A 19699-nucleotide genomic window follows, 5' to 3' on the forward strand; every position below is an offset into this window, starting at 1 on the left:
CACCCTCACCTTAACCTCCTTCACCTTTCGCATTTCCAATGCCCCTCCCCCAAGTCCCTCCTCCCTACCTTTTATCTTAGCCTGCTTGGCACACTTTCCTCATTCCTGAAGAAGGGCTCATGCCCGAAACGTCGATTCTCCTGCTCCTTGGATGCTGCCTGACCTGCTGCGCTTTTCCAGCAACACATTTTCAGCTTCCTTCCAAGGACTGATTAATGACAATCAATCTGGTTTTGTACGAGGGAAATATTGTCTCACAAACTTGAGTTTTTTTGAGGATGTAACCAAAAAGATTGATGAGGGCACAGCAGTAGTCATTATTTACTCGGACCTTAGTAAAGCCTTTGATAAGGTTCTGCATGGTAGACTAATTAGTAAAGTTAGATCACATGGGATTCAGGGCCAGTCAAGAGTGTGGTGCTGGAAAAGCACAGCAGGTCAGGCAGCATCTGAGGACCAGGAGAATCAATGTTTTGGGCATAAGCCCTTCATCAGGAATGTTGTGGCTCATTCCTGATGAAGGGCTTATGTCTGAAATGTCAATTCTCCTGCTCCTTGGATGCTGCCTGACCTGCTTTGCTTTTCTAGCATCACACTCTCGACTCTGATCTCCAGCATCTGCAGTCCTCACTTTCTCCTAGGGATTCAGGGAGAGCAATATTGACTACAAAATTGGCTTGACGGTAGTGGATAGAGGGTGGCAGTGGAGGGTTGTTTTTCAGACTGGAGGCCTGTGACCAGCGGTGTTCCACAGGGATTGGTCCCCTTTTGTTTGCTGTTTTATATAAATGATTTAGATGAGAATATGGAAGGCGCGATTAGTAAGTTTGCAGACGACACCAAACTTGGTGGTATAATGAACAATGAAGAAGGTTATCTAAGACTACAAAGAGATCTTTATCAATTAGGTCAATGGGTTGAGGAGTGGCAGATGGAGTTTAATTTGGATAAAAGTGAAATATTGCATTTTAATAAAATAAACAAGGGCAGCACTTAATCGTAGGACCCTGAATAGTGTTGTAGAACAGAGAGACCTAGTGATTCAAGTATAAAATACTTTGAAGTTTGCATCACGTAGACAGGGTGGTTAAAAGGACATTTGGCACACTCGCCTCCATTACTCAGTCCTTTGAGTACAGGAGTTGGGATGTCATATTGAGGTTGTATAGGCTGTTGCTGAGGCCTCTTCTGGAGTACTGTTCTGGTCACCTTGTTACCAGGATGTTGCCAGGACGTTGCCAGGAATGGAAAATTTGAGTTTTAATGATCAGCTGGAACTTTTTTAACTGGAACGTGGGAGATTGAGGGGTGACTTTACTGAGGTTTATAAAATCATGAGTGGCATAGAACAGGTGAATAGCAAGGGTCTTTTCCCGAGGGTGGGGGGAGTTCCAAACTAGGGGCATGTTCGTAAGGCGAGAGGTGAAAGAATTAACAAGGACATGAAGGGTGTCTTTTTTTATACAGAGTGGTTTGCAATGAGGAATGAACTGCCAGAGGAAGTGGTGGATGTGGGTACAGTTACAACATTTAAAAGACATTTGGATAAAGTACATGAATAGGAAAGGTTTGAAGGGATATGGGCCAACCACACGCAGGTGGGACTAGTTTAGTTTGGGATTATGGTCATCATGGACCGGTTGGATTGAAGAGTCTGTTTCCGTGGTGTATGACTGTTGGTAACCAGCCTTTCACAATCATAAAAAATAATTATCGGACACTCCATTGCTATATTCTCAGAGTGTTGTTTTCAAAATTAAGAAGTATTTGTTCATGCAAAGAATGGTAAACTAACCCTCACATGAGGACTGGCAAGGAGACAGCTGTCATTAGATTAGATTAGATTAGATTACAGTGTGGAAACAGGCCCTTCGGCCCAACAAGTCCACACCGACCCGCCGAAGCGAAACCCACCCATACCCCTACATTTACCCCTTACTTAACACTACGGGCAATTTAGTATGGCCAATTCACCTGACCCTGCACATTTTTTTTGGACTGTGGGAGGAAACCGGAGCACCCGGAGGAAACCCACGCAGACACGGGGAGAACGTGCAAACTCCACACAGTCAGTCGCCTGAGGCGGGAATTGAACCCGGGTCTCTGGCGCTGTGAGGCAGCAGTGCTAACCACTGTGCCACCGTGACTCATGTCATCTGATGTCATGAGTAGTTGTCCCTTGGTCATTGGCCAAAAGGGTTCAGATAAATGATTGACACAGATATATCAGCAATCCCTACAAATATGACACATCTGTAAGTGCTGGGGCCGGAAGGAAGTTCTCGCCAAGAAGTTCTCATCAAGAAGTTTTCACTGTCCTGTTCCCTCAAATAGAGCCAAACCAGAAAAAGAGGAAGGAGACCCAGGGAAGAGTTCCCTTATGCTTCAGCTTGAACGCAAAATGCTGCCTTCTCCACTTTAATAAGATCAACACATTCCACACTGACAGCCTAACTATCTTTTGGTATCAGTGAACCATCTCCAATTGTCACAGTTTCTTTACCTAATTAACTGCTTCTTAACAAACTCAATAAACGATCAGAAATTGTTACAATCATTGACTGCCTTTATTAGGTAGCTGTGATCAGAAATTCCCAAACATCCATACGTTTGCTGCAGTTTGTGTGCAGAACATTTGCATTTCCTGCACTGTGCATGCTGAACATTGCCAATTGCTAAAGTATGCCTGAAAAATATTCCTGTTTGCAACAGCATGCTTGCAGAACATTCCCATTCACTGCAGTGTGCTTGCTTGCAGAACATTCCCATTCACTGCAGTGTGCTTGCAGAACATTCCCATTCACTGTAGTGCGCTTGCAGAACATTCCCATTCACTGCAGTGTGCTTGCAGAACATTCCCATTCACTGCAGTGTGCTTGCAGAATATTGCTATTTGGTACAATGTACACACAAGACAATCCCATTTGCTCCCTCATATCTGCCAACCATTCTCATTTGTCACAGTATGTACTGTTCCCAGTGTGCATACAGACCAATCCAGTTTGATATTGTGTTTATGTAGAACATTCCAATTTGTTACAGCATATATATAGACCATTCCTATCTGTTACAGTATGGATGCAGACCATCCCCTTTTGCTATAGTAAGAATTACAGAACATTTCTATTCACTACAGTATTAACGTAGACTATTTCCATGTCAATCCCATGGCCACAGTGTCCCCACGAACATTCCCATTCGCCATAATGTGGCTGAACACTACTCCTGTTTGCTACAGTGTACAGGCAGAACATTCCAGTTTACTGCTGTCTGCATGCCCTCCTTTCCTGTTTGCTGCACTGTTTAAAGAAAAACATTCCTGGTCATTACAGTGCACAAGATGTTACAATGTAGGCCCCTATCTACATCAACGGAGCTGAGGTGGAGGTGGTCGAGAGCGTCAGGTTTCTAGGAGTGACGATCACCAACAATCCTGGAACACCCACGTTGATGCGACAGTCAAGAAAGCATAACAATACCTCTTCCTCAGGAGGCTAGGAAATTTGACACATCCATAAGGACAGTCACCAACATTTATAGATGCACCATAGAGAGCATTCTACCTAGGTGCATCACAGCTTGGTAAGGCAACTGCTCTGCCCAGGACCATAAGAAACTACAGAAAGTTGTTCAACCAGTCCATCATGCAAGCCAACCTTCCATCCATTGATGCCATCTACACTTCTCACTGCCTTGGGAAGGCAACCAACATCTAAGACCCCTCCCATCCCGGTTATAATCTCTTCCGACCTCTTCCATCAGGCAGAAGATACAAAAGCTTAAATACACATACCAACAGGTTCAAGAACAGCTTCTTCCCCACTGTTATTAGACTTCTGAATGGATCTCACAAATTTCAAGTCGAATGTTGATTTTGTATTTGTGCACTTTCTTTGCAGCTGTAACTTTGTATTCCTTGTTCTGTTCTATAATTCTATGATCTTTGTATGGTATGATCCGCTTGTACTACACGCAAAACAAAACATTTCACTGTACCTAGATACATGTAACAATAATAAATCAAATCAACTCATAATATGCTTGGTCAAACTATCATTCATCAACTAATATGTCAACACCTCTAACACAAAAAAACCATAATGGAATCTGTATTACATTTAGAAATCACATCTAAAATTGCAAATTAGCATTCAGTGAAGCTAATAATTATGGCTATAAGATGTTGAGCTATCCTCTTATCATCTTTCTCCCCGTAAAATAAATTGAAAAGTCACTTTTCAAGTGCATTTGTACAAGCCTTTAACATTCAGTTTGGTGCATGTGAACCAGTGCACCAAATCTAAAAGGGTCAAAAGTACTTTCCGTGATGCACAGAATATTTTCATGTCTGTTACTTGTGGAACACTGTCTGTAACTGTGATATCTGTGACATAATAATTTACACTCCCTTAATAATTCTACAGAAAATCAAGTCAGAGAAAGCCACCTAGATATTTAAAAATACATTCACAAGATGACGGCGTCACTGGCTAGGATATAATTTATCGCCCATCCCTAATTGCCCAGAGGGCAGTTAAGAGTCAACCACATTGCTGTGGGTCTGGAATCACATGCAGGCCAGACCGGGTAAGGAGGGCAAATAAAAATCAAAAGAACTGCAGATACTCTAAATCAGAAATGAAAAGGCTATTTTGAGTGCAACAAGTCTGTCATGTCCAGAAATATTGCACCAACAAATACCAAAGGCTTTTGCCCCTCTCCTTTGTAGCAATGCTTGTTCCATAATGATTCAGACAATTCTGTCCTGAAATGTTGACCCAGCGAATCATTCACCAAAACTACTGCGGGAGGTAGCAAGCCCCGAACAGAAATCTTATTCATAGGTTCTCTCCAGTAGTATTCTTACTGCAAGCAATAGATGGACTGAAGGATCGTTGTTTTAGCTGCACTTTCCAAAGTTGCTGGTTAACATAGAGATTAAAAACCTGTTTCTCTTACTTCCCGCATCCTTAGTCTCACCTCTTAGCTGAGAAGTTAGAAGGGTGAAAGATTTTTAGGATGTACTATTTTACTCCATTACAAGTTTTGCATTTTGCACAACAAGTCTAATGTCAGTCCTTTCTTTCCAACCCTATTTATCCACAATGTTGGGTCAGTTTCTAAAGGAACATTTTACATGCTTTGAAAAAAACATGGGTACTCTTTTAAAATGATCGAAATAGAGATATATCAATATTTTAGAGATTCTTTTTCAGGCAAGTGCATTTGTCAGGAATGAATATTCAAATAAGGCATGTTTTGATCCAAATTCTCCTTACCACGATTAATTTTCTCAGCAAATGTCATTCAGTGTACAGCACAATTCTTGTTTTTAGTTCCTACTAATCCGAAAGTTAAACAAGGGTAAAGAACTCATACTTTGTTTTTTTTAAAGATTGGACTCCCTACAGAATGGAAACAGGCCCTTCAAGTCTAAACTGACCCTCTGAAGTGTAACCCACCCAGACCTATTCCCTACCCTATATTTACCCCTGACTAGTGCACCTAACACAATGGCAATTCCCCTAACCGGCACATTTTTGGACTGTGGGAGGAAACCCACACAGACACAGGGAGAATGTGCAAACTCCACACAGACAGTCACCTGAGGTGGGAATCAAACCCAGGTGCTGAAAGGCAGCAGGGCTTCCCACTGAGCCACCATGCTGCCCACAAAGCAACGACAAACACAGTCCCTGAAAGTGTGAACCCCAATCCTATACCTGCTCAGTGTGGGGACTGAACCCACAACCTCGATGTTATTCGCACCACACTCTAACCATCTGAGCTAACCGACCAATATAGTCAAATAGAGATATATCAATATTTGTACCAAGGGACCTAACGATGGCTAGAAGGGCTAATAGAGGTGTAGCCTGGAGTTCATTTTGATGAAATAAAGTGCTGGCAGCATAAGGAAATAAAATTCTAACTCTTCCACATACTGATAGCACTAATTATGATTTGATTGAATTACCCTGATGCAGTCAAGAGTAAATACATTTTTTCACTCATACAAAATAATTCACAGGCATGAAAGAAATATAAGTGCAAAACAGATCTACAGCATTGTGAGGCAAGTGGGGAGTTGCATTTGCTGTAGTATTATGTAAGTACTTCCTTCTGGCCTTGGTACATAGGCTAAATCAGACAAATAGAATAAAAATATTACAAAAGGAGAGTCATGATGAAGCACTTTATCTGTGTTGAAGCAGCATACTGAAAGAAAAATAATTCTTCAGGAATCCAACTTAAACTCCTTACAACATCTTGTCCTTGGTCATTCGTTGATCAAATCGGCCCTGAAAAATCATGTGGTTCCTCTTTATCTTCCTGCTTCATCATTTGCAAATATTTACGGGAAAGGTCTTGTAACTACTGTTAATGTGAAGCATATTCTTTTTCTGGGAGAAGAGGGTGAGTTTTGGAAGGAAAATGTCAGAGTTATACAGGAGGTGAAACACAAAAAGAACTCTAAGACCCAGGACCAAGGCAAAGAGTTTTCAAGTTTGCACAACTGAAGCAAACAGTATATTCAGGCAGTGCACATAGCCTCTGAGCACAGAAGCATAAGGCAGGAAGTGACTAGATAACCAATCTAAATATACTTTGCTAATACAGAAAGAAGGATGACGACTTTCCATTCTTGCTTTTAAAAATCAATCTTGAATGATTAAAAATGTAAACCCAAATCTCTCTTGCTTCAAATACCAAGAGCATAAATCATTGGGTAAAGTGAAATGTGAATAAATGACTGAGAAATGGACATTTGAAGAAAAAGATTTAAACCATGTAACATGTCTGTTATGTATATTGACTACTTAATAAGGTAGAGATATATTGGGCAGAAATTTGAGTATGTTCAAGACAGAGACCAATGGATTTCTAAATATTAAAGACATCAAGAAATAGCAAGAGAGTTTTGGAAATTGGCACTAAAAGATGATTGGCCATGGTCTAACTGAATGGTGGAGCAAGATCATGGGGCTGAATCAAAAAGTGTGGCACTGGAAAAGCACAGGAGGTCAGGCAGCATCCAAGGAGCAGGACAGTCGATGTTTCAGGCATAAGCCCCTCATCAGGAATGTGAGGGGGGAGGGGAGGGCGATGCTGAGTTGGAAGGTGGGATCTGTGATTGGGGGGTGAGTGGAGATGAGGAAACTGGTGAAATCAACAGTGATGCCATGTTGGAGGGTCCCAAGGTGGAAGATGAGGTGTTCTTTGTCCAGGCATTGGGTGGCTAGGATTTGGCAGTGGAAGAGGCCCACTACCTGCATGTTCTTGGCGGAGTGGGAGGGTAGTTGAAGTCGTTGGCCACAGGACGTTGGGGTTGTTTGGTGCTTGCATCCAAGAGATGTTTCCTTAACAGTTCCGTGAGTTGGCGTCCCATCTCCCTAGTATAGAGGAGACCACATCAAGAGCAATGGTTACAGTAGATGAGGTGTTTGCATGTGCAAGAAAGTTTCTGCCGGATGTGGAAGGATCCTTTGGGGCCTTGGGCGAAGGTGAGCGGGGAGGTGTGAGCGCAGGTTTTACAACTCTTGCAATGGCAAGGCAAGGTGCCGAGAATGGAGGGTGGGTTGGTGGGGGGAGTGGACCTATCGAGGGAGTCGCGGAGGGAAGGTGATAGGGCTGGGGAGGGAAATATATCTCTGGTGGTGGGATCTGACTGTAGGTGGTGGAAATGGTGGAGGGTGATGCATTGTGTCTGGAGATTAGTGGGGTGAAAGGTGTGGACCAGGACGGTTCTAATCTTGTTGCCTTTGGAGGGATGGGGTTCAAGGGCAGGGGTACAGGAAGTGGAAGTGATGCGCTGTGGCATTGTTGACCACATGGCAGGGGAAATTGTGGTCCTTGAAATAGGAGGCCATCAGGGATATTCTGGAGTGGAATTATTCCTCCTGGGAGCAGATACAGTGGAGGCGGAAGAATTGGGAGTAAGGGATAGCATTTTTACAGTGGGGGGGTGGTTGGGAGGAGGTGTAGTCCAGGTAGCTGTTGGAGTCAGTGAATTTGAAGTAATGTCAGGGTTGAGTTGGTAGCCGGAAATGGGGACAAAGAGGTCCAGGAAGTGGGGGCGTGGAGGTGTCTGAGATGGGCCAGGTGAACTTTATGTCAGGGTGGAAGTATTTGTGATGATGATGAACTGTTCAACCTCCTCGTGGAAGCATGAAGTGGCTCCAATACAGTCATAATGTAATGGAGGAAAAGGTGGGGAATAGTGCAGGTGTGACTACAGAAGGTGAACTGTTCCATATACCCGACGAAAAGGCAGGCATTGGTGGGGCCCATGCAGGTACCAATGGCTATACCCTTTGGTCTGAAGGAAGTGGGAGGATTTGAAGGAGAAGTTGTTGAGGGTGAGGACCAGTTCCACCAATCAAGTGAGTGTGTCGGTGAAGGGAGACTGGTTGGTTGGCAGGACAGTAAGAAACAGAGGGCTAGGAGACCTTCACCATGGTGGACAGACGTGTTAAGGGACTGGATGTCCATGATGAAGATAAGGTGTTGTGAGTCAGGGAAACGAAAGTCATGGAGGGCGAGCGTGGTGTCCCAAATGCATGTGAAGATTTCCTTGACCAAGAGGGACAGGACAGTGTCATGGTATGAGGAGATAAGTTCGGTGGGGCAGCAGCAGGCTGAGACGATGGGCTGACTGGGGCAGTCAGGTTTATGAATTTTGGGTAGGAGGTAGAACCGGGCGGTGTGGGGTTCCAGGACTTTGAGGTTGGAGCCTGTTGATGGGAGATCCCCTGAGGTGATGAGGTTGTGGATGCTCTGGGGGATGATGGTTGGTGATGAGAGGTGAGATTATGGTCAAGGGAGCAGCCTCATGGACCTGAAAGGACTACTCATTTTCCGATTTCCTATATTTATAAATTAATCTAGTTTTTTAAGATGGTGCCTCTTAGATTCCATGCTGGGACCATTTCAAAATAAGTTAGTAGCATAACCCATTTGGATGAATGAAGGAGCATTTCACTGAAGATCAACTGGAGGTACATTGTGGTGATTGGTCTCTTATTAGCTTCCAGTTGTTGTTGATACAACAATTAAAGACAAAAATTGATTGGATTTTAAAAGGATAATGTGAGAATAAACTCCAGTAAAAATCCCAATAGGCTCCATAGAGGAAGTGTGGATCCCAAATTCATAAAGTGGTGATTTTTGAAGGGATTGTAGACTTACTGAAACAATGGGTCAAGATTAGAATAGCGCTGGAAAAGCACAACAGGTCAGGCAGCACCTGAGGAGCAGGAAAATCGACATTTCAGGCAAAAGCCCTTCTTCAGGTATAAGGCTTTTGCCTGAAATGTCGATTTTCCTGCTCCTTAGATGCTGCCTGACCGGCCGTACTTTTCCTGCACTACTCTAATCTCCAGCCTCTGCAATACCCACTTTCACCTTACTGAAACAATGGGTCTGATTTTCAGATCGAGCTCAGGAGGATCAGGTCTGGACCGGCCCACCCTGATTCTTAAAGGGCCAGACCAATTTCTAGCAGGTCGTAGGCTTGACATCCAAACCAGGAGAGCAGGCTGACTTCAAAGGCTAGAGGACCTATGGTAGGCTGTCAACCAAAAACATTGGCCAAGATGCCAGGTGCAGATTTTCGGATAAAGGAAGGCATTTCAGTATTGAAGTGCCGAAATAAGAAGATATCAGCCCTTTAATTTGTAAATCTCAAACAGTCTCAGGAGCATAGAGATGACTGTGTAGGCTGATCACTTACCTTGGTTGTGATCCACCTGTGATCCACAGGAGCTGAGTCCTGGAGGCAGGTCACAGTGCAGAGCATGGAGTTCAAGACAGTCTGAGCACGTGCCAGCCTGGGAGACGAGTCCGTGGAAGCAGCAAGGCCTCGTGTTCTGAAACCCAGCAGCCATGGACCTAGTGAAAAGTTAAGGGGATGTTAAGCTTATGAGGAGAGACTGAGTAGACTGGGATCATATTCATTTGAATTTAGCAGAATGAGGGGGTATCTTATGGAAACATATAAAACTATGAAGGGAATAGGTAATATGGAAGTAGAGAGGATGTTTCCACTGGCAGGTGAAACTAGGACCAGAGGACATAGCCTCAAAATTAGGGGGAGCGGATTTAGGACTGAATTGAAAAGGAGCTTCTTTACCCAGGGCATTGTAAATCTATGGAATTCCTTGCCCAATGAAGTAGTTGAGACTTCCTCAATAATGCTTTCAAAGCTAAGATAGATTTTTTTTGAACGGGAAAGGAATAAAGGGTTACAGTGAGATGGTGGATAAGTGGAGCTAAGGCCACAAAAGGATCAGCCATGATTTTATTGAATGGTGGAGTGAGCTCAAATGGCCAGATGACCTACTCCTGCTCCTAGTCCTTATGTTCTTATGACTATAATTTGAGTACTTTTTAACAATACTTTTTATTCTTATTCTGGACTTTGACTAATTTGAGTACTTTGTAAAAATTTGTATTCCTATGCTTGACTTTTTTTACTCTTTCAATTGTTATTAGACACTCTGTACTAAGATGGCGCCGTTATACACTTTTCACTGCACGTGACAATAAAGGTTAGTCCATTGTATGTGGGTGGATTAAGGTAACGTTGCTATAGTCCTACTGGAGGATTTGCTGCTTTCTCATTAGAGAGACACAACTGGTGGTGGTTTTACTTTGGGATCACCTCAGGCAAGCGGAGAATTTGAGAAGGAGACTCCCTCATGGTGACCTCAGCTAGTGCAGGCATTGAACTCATGCTTTTGGACATCATTCTACATCACAAGCTAGCTATCCAGCCAACTGAACTATGAGATGAAGTATGACTCACATTCTTTTCCCAACATAAGGCCATATAGTTTTCTGGCCACGATATAAGCCGAGGTCTAATGCCCATGTTGATGAATGGAAATTACAGTGAGCACAGGAATGGGACTTTAATCATTCTAATTTCCCTGAATTGGCTACCACCACAGACCCAAAAATGGCTCAGGATCAGTGCTGACCCAGCAAAGTAGCCAAGGAGCAAAACTGCAGGACCATCACATCCGATCCCAACTCTGACCTGCTTAAAAATCCTCACCAATGATGTGAGTTTCAATCCATCTCCTTTCATTCCCCTCACAGACCCTTTTTTTTAAACTAGTTTATAGCACACCCAACAAAAAAAGGGGAAAATCTGGATTTAGTTTTAGGGAGTGAAGCCAAAGAGGGAGATAAGGTATCAGCAGCAGAGGAGTGATCATAAATCAGTCAGATTTACCATTGTTTCAAAAAAGGATACAGATAATAGGAGCATAATTGTCACATTGGAAACAGGCCAATTTTGCCAAGTAGGTTATGATTTGGCAAACACAGTCTGGAACATTCAATGTTGTGGTAGGTATACATGGAGGAAGGTGGGGTGGTGGGGGTGGAATGGTGGTGGATTCAAAACAAAGCTATTTCCATATGGAAATGAGTGCAAATCCCAAATCTAGATCCTTCCCCTGCTACCCACAGTTATCAAAGTTTATTCATGGTCCGATGAGGTAAAAAATAAAGTCCTTTGATTAGATACTGCAGAGAACCTGCAGGAGAATTGAAAACAAAGGCAGAAAATTAAAAAGGAAATTAGAAAAGCATGAAAAATATTGGCAAATAAATCAAGCAAAGAAGTTACAGGTGTTTAATGAATACATTAAGAGCTGTAGGATTACTGAGGGAAGAGTAGAAACTAATTAAAAACAACATAATATTGAGGATGCTAGAAATTTGAAACCAATATCAAAAATGCTGGTAATACTCAGTCAGTCTCTGTAGTTATCAATGACCTTTCACCAAACCAGGAAGAACAGAGCTTATCAAAGACCATGAAAGGATTTGTGTAGTTACAGAAGATTAAGGCATGGACCTTTAAAATGTATTTTGTGAGGGATTTTTCATGACTCACCAAGGTCGGAAACAGAGTTGGAGAGGGATTGAAAACACAATCACCAGATGACATGCTGGTCATCCAACACTGCGGCTGCCATGAGTTGTTTTAGAGGAGGCAGGTTCAGAAACTAGCTGGGCTGTTTGACACTATAAGGCAAGCAACCAGTTAAGCTCATTAAGCTCCTCATTGAGAGGTGTTATGATAGTGGTAAGGAGTAATCAGTAAGGAGCTAGGTGATGCAGACATTACAGCCAAAGAGGGCAAGTGTAAAATATTAGATGGAATAAATTCAATGAGAAGGGAATATTAAGAGATTGGGTACCTAAATTACAAGGTCCTGCTGAATGGTCTCAAGCTGCTAAAAGAGGTAGGGAGGAAATAGAGGAGGGTCTGAATGTAAAGTTTCATCTTATCTGCCTATGGTGACTGTTGTGTTGCCTCATAGTTGAATGCAGTACATCTTTACAAGACTTGCTCAATGTATCATTGCAAGTGACCTGAGGGTATAAAGGGGCTAATCGAAATGGGGCTTTAAATGGGGCTTTAAATGGGGCTAGTTGAAGCATGACACATTGATGGAAACATTCTGCTCTTTGTAACTGGATAGCTTAATATTACCCCGATATTGAAATGTTTGTGACTAGAATACCATGGGCAGCACGGTGGCACAGTGGTTAGCACTGCTGCCTCAGAGTGCCAGAGACCCGGGTTCAATTCCTGCTTCAGGTGACTGACTGTGTGGAGTTTGCACATTCTCCCTGTGTCTGCATGGGTTTCCTCCCACAGTCGGAAAATGTGCAGGTTAGGTGAATTGGCTATGCTAAATTGCCTGTAGTGTTAGGTGAAGGGGGGAATGGATCTGGTGGGTCGGTGTGGGCTAAAGGGCCTGTTACCACACTGTGACTAATCTAATATTTGGAGATATCAGAAGCTCTAATAAACATCTTTTAAGTCTTTCAATACCCCACAATACCTAAATTGAATTTGGCCACATTTGGAGTATTCTGTGCAGTTCTGGTTGCCATACGATAGAGACAATGTAGAGGCTTTGGAGAGGGTGCAAAGGTTTACCAGGATGTTGCTTAGATTAGAGGGTATTAGTTATAAGGAGAAGTTGGATAAACTTGGATTGCATTTACTAGAAATTCGGAGGTTGAGGGGGCAACCCTGGTTGAAATCAATAAAGTTTTGAGAGGCATGGTTGGAATGGATAAGCAGAGTCTTTTTTCCAGAGTGGAAATGTCAAATAATAGAGGACTTAGGTTTAAGGTGAAAGGGGAAAAATTTAAGTATGCAAGACAAGTTTTTTACACAGAGAATGGTAGATGCCTGGAGCGCACTGTCAGGAGAGGTGGGAGAAGCAGAAGCGATAGCAATGTTTAAGAGGCATTTAGACAAGACGAATAGGCGGTGAATAGAAAGGTAGGGACCATGTGCAGACACATGGGATTAATTTAGAATGGCATCATGGTTGGCACAGACATGGTGGGCCGAAGGACCAGTTTCTGTGCTGTACTGCTCTATGTTCTATATTACCATGTCCAGTTCTTACATTATGGTAGATAATATTGGCATTACCATAACAGGTAAGAATATGCTACTGGAGGCATAGCCCACGCCACAGCAGTAATTCATGATTGGCTGCAGTAGCCAATTAAAAAAGAGTTCAAGATCTCAATGGTGGGGTTTTGGGAACATCAACTAGACAACAGTCCTGAGCATCACCATTAACAGCACCAATTTCTGTCAGTAGATGATCTGTAAATTAAACAGCTAGAATGCAGAACTATTTCCTTTCTGCTTAAATTTATATAAAGTTTGAAAGTTGAAAAATGTGGTGCTGCAAAAACACAGCAGGCAGGCAGCATCCGAGGAGCAGGAGAATCGACGTTTCGGGCATAAGCCCTTCTTCAGGAATGAGGCTGTGTGGTTGGAGGCTTCCTAGGCGGAGATGAGGCGCTCTTCCTCCAGGCATCGTGTGGCCAGGGTCTGGCGATGGAGGAGGCCAAGGACCAGCATGTCATTGGCGGAGTGGGAGGGGGAGCTAAAGTGTTCAGCCACGGGGTGGTTGGATTGGTTGGTGCGGGTGTCCCAGAGGTGTTCCCTGAAACGTTCCGCAAGTAGGCGGCCTGTCTCCCCAATGTAGAGAAGACCACATCGGGTGCAGCGGATACAGTAAATGATGTGTGTAGAGGTGCAGGGGAATTTGCAATGGATATAGAAGGATCCATTGGGGCCTTGGAGGGATGTGAGGGGGGAGGTGTGGGTGCAATTTTTGAAAACCTGTCTTTTACTTTAAGAAAAATGAATTGTTAGCTGACTTTCCAATTTAGAATTTTTAAAAAAAAAGCAGTCAAAGGCTTAAGTAACATTTGGACAGGCAAATGGGTGGGATAGATATGGAGAGATATGGACCAAATGCAGGCAAGTGGAACTAGATTAATTGTGAAAACTGGGCAGCATGGACACGTTAGGCCAAAGGGCCTGTTTCCATGCTCTATGACTCTGTAAACCTAAGGTTACTCTTGGCAGGAATACAAAGCTCCAGTGAACAAAAACACAAAAACTATTTTCAAAATACTAAAATGCAGTTTTATGCTCTAACAAACCTTACCTGTGTGTAGCAATTGGTTGGTTCCACCATTTTCTTTATCCAAGTTGACGTAAAGTGGTCTTATCACTCTTTATTTGGCATGAAAGTCATCTAGTGGCTGAAACCTGCAACTGCAATAAACAAAATTGTGTTTATTAATCCAACATTCTAAAGGGATTACAGTCCAGTAAAGGAGCAGCAACGAGAAAATAAAGTGAAACAGAAGCTGAAAAGGCAAAATGAGAGGAGAGGAAGGCTAAACTGGTCAAAGAAACAAAACAAACATGCCACTATAATTGAATAAATAAATAGTTAATTATGGAGTGCACAACCAATGATGCCTTTACTGAATTACAGCTATTCAAGTGTTGTATGTAGTTCTGTTTTACAGATCAATAGATAAATGATCCTGAGAATGAAAATCTTGTTTCCCATCAGCAAGGAGAATTAATTCATCTGAACTCTCTGCAGTTGATCAATAAGATCCAGAAAAGATCTGGAAAGTTCTTGAAGACCAGTTCAATATAAGAATAAATTTCAGGGTTAATAGACTCCAACTCATGTCACACAGGCAGAAACTCCAAGAATCTATTGAGCAGTTTACCACAGCAAAGGGTAGGCCTCAACTTTCCCTCTAAACTGTGGAAAACCACAGGTGCCGTAACAGTTGTATTTACCTAAAATCTGTTCAGCATTTTTTCATTTTTGCAAAGCATGTGGCACCAAGCCATACTGTACCTGCACATGCAGAATATCTATTCCAAAGATCAAGCCAGAACCCAGAACAAAGCACAGGTGACCATATAGAAAATTGCCCATCACAATACTGGCACAAAGAAAAGTGGTAGGGACTAACAAAAACACAGATACATCAATAAACTCAAAATGTTAATTTTAGAAGATGAACAAGCTTTCCATATTGTTAACCTCACACACCACATTGATAGTGTAAGGTGATCTTAAACTTTTATAACCATTCAATACTAATGTCCTGAAAAGGCAATGTCAAGACACCCCAGCGTCTAAAATCAACACAAAAGCTGCTGACAATATATTGTCACTGCGCAGTCTGAAGGTTATGGATGCCAGCAAGTGGCAAGTGGCACCCCATGGTACAACTGACAAAAGATAGTCCCACAGGGTATAACAGATCATCAATTCCATTCATAAGCAGAATCATACTACAGTGTCAGTATGCAAATTCTTTTTAACTTCCCAAAATCTTACCGTCAATCCAGCAGAGATGAGAAGGTAAAATGAAGTTAGATCTAGATCTGAAGTTGGAGTCACAAATCCTGAGTTACAAACCACACCCACTCTGATGGAACAGATCATGCCTGGTGCAATCAAATCAGCTGAAGTTGAAGCTGTTCTTAAGGTTGAACTGTTATCAATTTGGCCAGAACCGTGGTGAACTGTTTAAATTGGCAACAACTACAGGAGTTGCAAAAGTCTATTATCTGAGGTGGAATGACATTATGAAAGAAATTGCTGAGAGCATTCATTTACTTTGGCCAAACCAAGACGTGTTTGGTATTTCATGTCAAGTTATCTTCAAGGACAAACACATCCTAGTACCAAAGGAATTACACAAAGATATCACAATGACAATACAGCCAGGACAAATGGGTGTTGAACAGGCAGGATGACTAGCACTATGAATTTGTGTAGTGGCCCAGGGTACCTCAGGATATTTAACAACTTATAAATGTATGTGAGGCATGTCAAATGTGGCAGCCACAGCAGCAGAGGGAGCCTCTACATCCACACAACGTTTTAACTACTTCTTGGACACAGGTAACAATAGAACTGTTCACATTGCACAAGGAACTTTACATTCTTGTGATTATTTCTCTAAGTATCTCATCGTTCAACGACTTAGTAATAAAGTGAATGTGACCATCACTGATACAACCATCGCTGTTTTCAGTTTATTCTGTGTCCCAGAACATATAGGGTCTGACAACAAACTGCATTTCCCTGGCCACTCATTTCATAAAGGTAAGTGGAGAGTGATCCATATCTCATTGTCACACCACTGCCCTCGCTCAAACAGTCTAACAGAGGATATGGTGCAGGAGACAGTGAGAGCTGCAGATGCTGGAGATGGGAGTCAAAATGTGTGGTGCTGGAACAGCACAGCAGGTCAGGCAGCATCCGAGGAGCAGAAGAGTCGATGTTTCGAGTATAAGCTCATCATCAGGAATGCAGGGGATAGGAGGTGCCCAAGGGGGCTGAGAGATAAATGGGAAGGGGGTGGGGCTGGGGGAAAGGTAGCTAGGAATGCAATAGGTAGATGAAGGTGGAGGGGGGTGGTAATAGGTCGGAGCAGATAGGTGGGAAGGAAGATGCACAGGTAGGGCAGTTCAAGAGAGAATATGGTAAAACCTATCCAGTCAATGACCATTACCTGTCAAACAACAAACAAGACTGTCACATCGCACCACTGCATTTTTATGCAGCACTAATGGAGAAGAGATCACCATCCTCAATGTTTGAAAGGAAAATGCGAGCAACAACCAATGGGCTAACTATTCCAAGACAGAGTACATTCTTTTCCAAATACAGGGGAGAATGAAAGAGGTAGATGACAAGTGAGCAGAACAACCACAGCTACACACATAGTAAAGAGTGTGAGTCAAAAACCCAAATACTTGGATACCAGCACAGGTTCCTAGAATATGCAACCAGGCCAGTTCATATCAGGTCACTTCTGATCATAATACTACATTGAGAGGGAACTGAAAACTGGTGCTAATTTTAGTTAGCTTTGGAGAAGGATGAAGAGAATATATTTGAACTGGGGAAGGGAGAGTTCTGCTATTGTTGTGTATGACCTCACAAGCCTAGCATTTCAGCTCAAGTCTCCTCTTGGGTCTTGACTCCACTTTGGGAAGCCTTGTTATAAACTCCGGTTTACATGTTAGTATAGTTTTAGAATCGATGACACATGCATAAGACATGCTCGTGATATCATCACTGCATCAGAGAACATGACCAAAGGGTATAAAGGTCTCAGATTCCATCTGAACTGGGGTTAGTTGATGTCTGAGACATTGGTGGAAGCATGCTATGCTTTGTAATAAATAGTTTGATATTTGCCCAGACACTGAAATGCCTGTGACTCTCATAACTACTTATATCCATCAAGAACTGTAATGAACATTTGTTGAATCTTTCAACACCATGTTACCCACAACTGATTTCTATGTTATGTGAACTAATATAATTTTTGCTGCTTCAGATAAAAATACCCGGAAGAAGTCAATGTCCACACCACAGTATCAGTTCAATGTTAGAGGACTGTTAACATGTCCCACTGTCTTTAAAGTAGAAAGCAAGGAATGAAGACAGTAATTACAGACAGTCGGATTAAATTTGGTGGCAAGAAAGTCATTGGAAACTTTTCTGAGGAAATGTACAAACCACGACTAGAGGCACAAATTAATCAAGAGCAGTCAGCATGGGTTTATTCAGAAAAGATTATGTCGGTGGAACTTGCCTAATGTTTTGAAGAGGTAACAAGGAAATTTGATGAGGGTAGTACATTTGATGACTATATGGATTTTGACAAGGTCCTACATAGTAGAACAGTCAGACAAGTTAAAGTGAAGTGAGGATTTGGAAACAGCCTTGGGAAGCAAGAGGTAATGGTTGATGGGTGCTTTAATTATGAGAAAGCTGTTTCCAATGCATTCCACAAGCCTCAGAGCTGTCCCAATTAGGACATTTCTAGATATTCACTTGTAGTGCCGTATTGTACAGGGATATGAATCAAAACTTCAAAACTGGAGTTAGACTGATCAGTCGCATTGTAACTATGCAATCTATCTCAAATTAGAACAGACGCCACAGACACCCTGAACTGAATGGACTCATTCTGCGCTTTAAATTTTCTGCGTTTTAAATGTTTCTATGTCATAAAGTTGAGATCAGAAATTTTAGACTGGCCAAGAAACAAACCTTGGACGCTTGCTGGTCAACATGTCGCAGTGGCTTGTCAACTATATTGACTGAGCTATTGGGAGAGCCCCGATCTCACTTTGCAAATGCAGAACTCATTACTGGCAAGTGAAATACTCCAACAGTAAAAGCACACTAGTTTGGTAATGGAACCACTTGACAGCATCAGGAATAGAAGGAACAAGAAATGCGAACAAAATGTTGGAGTATTTCACTTAACAGTAATGAGCACTGCATTTGCAAAGGAAACTAGGAACAAATGAGTCGCCACATGCCGTGTAAATTACCGCTAGTTACTGTCAAATGTTTACATTAATACAAATGGTTCTGAAGGATGCTCGTATAGTATTCCATTTCCAGCAATGCATTACAGTAGGAGGAGATTAAGTGCAATTGTGCTATGTCTTCCCTTGCCTGTGTTACGTTGAATACATATGATTAAATTTTTCTCCTTTTAAGAATCAGGACAAATGTCCATTTTTCATCATAATTAAGGACCATGAACAGAATTGCAGGATTGCGTGGCTTTAGAATTTTTTTTACGATAATGAAAAAGTAGTATCCAATTATAACACACCCGTAATGATCCTTTAACAATTCTCAAGCAACTAGCAAGGCACTTAACCAATTAAATGTCACAAAGTTCATTCACCACGGAATCTGTAATTTTAGGGAATGGATCATCTGCAAGTTGATGAAAAAAATTAACAAGGACATCACTAAGCTCCTCACATCCAACTATTGCTATTGCTATATATAGTGTAGACACTGCTATATAGGCAAATGTTGTAATTATTTTGCACAGAATGACAGATAAAATGTTTTTCGAGGTTAAGAGATACATGTTGGGCAGACCACTGGGAAAATGGCTTACCCTTTGAGTTGTGCCATAGAGAACCTTTATATCTGTGTGAGGAACCAAATGGGGTTTGAATACGAACAATTATCACAAAAGCAGCATCTCCATTGACCAGAGATGCCTCCTCAGTGCAGCACTGAAATGACAATCCACACTGTTCAAAGCAGTTATGTGGTTAGGTTTGAACACTTCTAACTCAGAAGTTAGCAAGTGATCCAAAGCAACAGCATCAAACCATATCAGGTCCAGCAGATTTTTCATGGACCTGATAATGTCCAGATACACAAAGAGGAGTGTGTGCAGTACCTCACCTTAGGTCCTGAAGGGAGATGGAATTCAAACTCCACCTCCACAGCCCCAATATTATAGATCTCCTTGTTTAACGGAGGGA

At 42.3% G+C, this 19699-nt stretch overlaps 1 long non-coding RNA gene across 5 annotated transcripts in view; it reads right to left on the reverse strand.

Annotated features, from left to right (window-relative positions):
• The window catches only part of LOC122561614, a 32016-nt gene that overhangs the window by 3313 nt on the left and 9004 nt on the right, over positions 1–19699 (reverse strand). Inside the window, exons 3-5 of one of the 5 annotated variants that reach the window (XR_006315059.1) lie at positions 14508–14617; positions 9734–9891; positions 607–637 (exon numbers count right to left, since the gene is read on the reverse strand). This is a non-coding gene — a long non-coding RNA (uncharacterized LOC122561614). Of the gene's footprint in view, positions 1–606; positions 638–3789; positions 3967–5702; positions 6405–7224; positions 7395–9733; positions 9892–14507; positions 14618–19699 lie in introns of those variants that run through there. The other 4 variants (XR_006315058.1, XR_006315056.1, XR_006315055.1 and 1 more) reach the window with 4 other exon arrangements.

The sequence above is a fragment of the Chiloscyllium plagiosum genome, chromosome 23 (assembly GCF_004010195.1).
Source record: "Chiloscyllium plagiosum isolate BGI_BamShark_2017 chromosome 23, ASM401019v2, whole genome shotgun sequence".
Classification (NCBI taxonomy): domain Eukaryota; kingdom Metazoa; phylum Chordata; class Chondrichthyes; order Orectolobiformes; family Hemiscylliidae; genus Chiloscyllium; species Chiloscyllium plagiosum.